Raw genomic sequence first — 2,823 nt, forward strand, 5'->3', positions numbered from 1 at the left:
AGAGGAAAGATGAAGGTAGCAGGAGAAACAGGGAGCAGTGTAAGAGTTAAATACTAATAACTGATAGGACATGGAGGGGATTACAATCATAATGAAGCAAAGTATATGATTTGTTGACTACAAAACAAATCATATACTTTGCTTCATTGTGATCTGCTCTGTAAACACTCAATTCACAATAAAACATTTTTCAAAGTTAATTAATTTAAAAAATTAACTTTCAATTCAAACAATACCTTTCCTGGGAAGAATTGCTCTTTTATGCCCCCATTATTGTCTATACATTGCTGTTATTGTTAAGTGCCATCAAGTCAGTTCCTACCCATAGTGGCCCTGTATAGGCTGGTGAGCTTGAACTGCCGACCTTGTGGTTCACACCAACCTTGCAGTCCAGTGCATTAACCACAGCACCATACCAGGACTCCTATCTATACTCACTGCTAGCATTAACACATATTATATTGAACTATAATCATTGAATAACTTGTTTGCTGTTGATTCTGGATTGCAAACTTCTTGTTGGGATGAACTAGTCTTTTGGGGTAAAGTGTTTGGAATTACTGTTTGTATTAATTAATAGTAATATGCCAGGCAATAGAACAACTATTTTTTTTAGAGGTGGGTGTGTTTTTCTCTTGATGTGGCACTATAGGATAAGCACTGGACTTATCAACATTGGCAGTTGAAACCCACCAGCCACTCCTCGGAAATGCTATACAGAGTCACTATGAGTCTGAACTGACTCGAAAGCCCTTAGCAACAACATTCTTTTAATAATAGCCTTTCATGAAATAATTTGTAAGTTCTTGAGCAAGGAAAAGGACTTACAACTCAACTGACTAGTTCTTGTTGTTTTCCATCCAGTTGATTCTGTCTCACAGCGGCCCTACATGAAAGAGCAGAACTGACCCATAGGGTTTCCTAAATTGGAATCTGTATAGGAGCAGACTACCAGGTGTTTTCCCCTACAGAGCCACTCACTGGTAGTTTCAAACTGCCAATCTTTCAGTTAACAGATGAGCTCTTAACCATTGTGCCATCAAGGCTCCTTTGATTAGTATTGAAATAAGATCTTCTGATGAAGACTGTGGCCAAAGTGCTATGTTGGTTCTCTGTTCCCACAACTTCTTTCTCTAGCTTTATAAGCATAGGAAGCTAACATGACACATTGCTCCAAGATACCAAAGTACCAAAGGTACAAATTGAAATGCTGATAGTGGTATTGAGAAAGTGAATGACTATAATGATGGATTTACACATACTTTTGAAAATTAAGCTTCTTGTCCATTGCTTGCAACTGAATCAAAGGTGAACCTAATCTAGTTTTACCCTAACAGACAGAGAAAATTCTGATGATAAACTGCCAAATTATTTTGGTTTATACCTCAGAACAATGTCAGAGATTGAGTGATCCTGCTATAAAATTTTTTCTTCCAGAACCATCTATGTATTTGTGGAAACAAATTTTGCATTGTTTATATAAATTAAAAGGAAAAACAGGGTTAGTGTTGATTCTAAATCTTGTCCCATTAAAAATCACATCTATCAAAATGAACCAATTATTTTTAAAAGCCCATCCAAAGCATTAAAGGACTCCTGGGGGTGGCACTGGGACTCCTGGTGTGGCGCTGTGGATTAATACGCTGGACTGCAAAGTCAGTTTAAACCACAAGGTTGATGATTCAAGCTTACCAGCTTCTCCTCAGAAACCCTACATAGAGTCCCTATGGGTCGGAACCAACTCAACGGCACTTAACAACAACAACAATAGCATTAAAACATGTATTTACAATAGAATTTTACTCTTCATACTCAATGATATCAAATATTATAATTGATATATTTCTATCTGGATTCATTTTATAGTAAAAATTATTGCAATAATCTCTCAATCCAGAAGAAAATTCTCTTTTTTGTTAGCATTTAGAGTATTATGATCACAAGAAATTGAAACAAACAAGTTTAAATTTCAGTTTATATACATATTTTTGAAGCAGAATATGAAAATGTTATCAATAAATATATTCAAGCATAGAAGTATATGATGCTAGAACTAAATCCTGCAAAGAAGGACAACAGAAATATGCATTCAAACACGGAAAAATTTTTCTTTTTAAATGAATGATGGAGGGCAAGAAATAACTTTGATACTTAAATTCCTCTTAAGAAACTCTCATAATTCTCCTGGAGTCCAGATTTCTGGCTTTCATGGAAGCTTAGTAAACCACAGGGGCCATTGCTAAGGTGTCCTTTTGAACTTTGAACCTTGAAAATACTGGTTCTTTGTCAAACAATAGTCTAAATAAATTTGCAAGACCGTTTTGCCTTGGGCATTGTGCTCTTTCTAAGAATTCAGTGAGTTTCATGGAAACCTATTTCAAAGATCAGACTGGGAACTACGTTTGCTTTTAACCAACAATTATTTTAATAATTCTAGAAAACAATACTGTATGAAAATCCTTTCTGAGCACAAATTTAGTTATCAGTTCTGTTCCCACACTTTTTTCCCATGGCAATAATAAAATTTGTTATAAGAATTTTGGAACTTCTTCTCATCCTCTGAAACATTTTTGATATTCTAGTGAAACTGTTACACCAATTTAAAAATCCTACATCCAACAAAAAGAGCTCTGGTAGCATAGAGGTTATGAGTCAGACTACTAACCTTAAGGTCAGCATTTTGAAACTACCAGCCATTCTGTGGAAAAAAGACAAGGATTTCTGCTCCTGTAAGGAGATGCAGAATGCATCAAGAAAAGATGGAAGGAATACACAGAGTCATTGTACCAAAAGGAAATGGTTAATGTTCAACCATTTCAAGAG

The sequence above is a fragment of the Chrysochloris asiatica genome, unplaced genomic scaffold, assembly GCF_000296735.1.
Source record: "Chrysochloris asiatica unplaced genomic scaffold, ChrAsi1.0 scaffold00255, whole genome shotgun sequence".
Classification (NCBI taxonomy): domain Eukaryota; kingdom Metazoa; phylum Chordata; class Mammalia; order Afrosoricida; family Chrysochloridae; genus Chrysochloris; species Chrysochloris asiatica.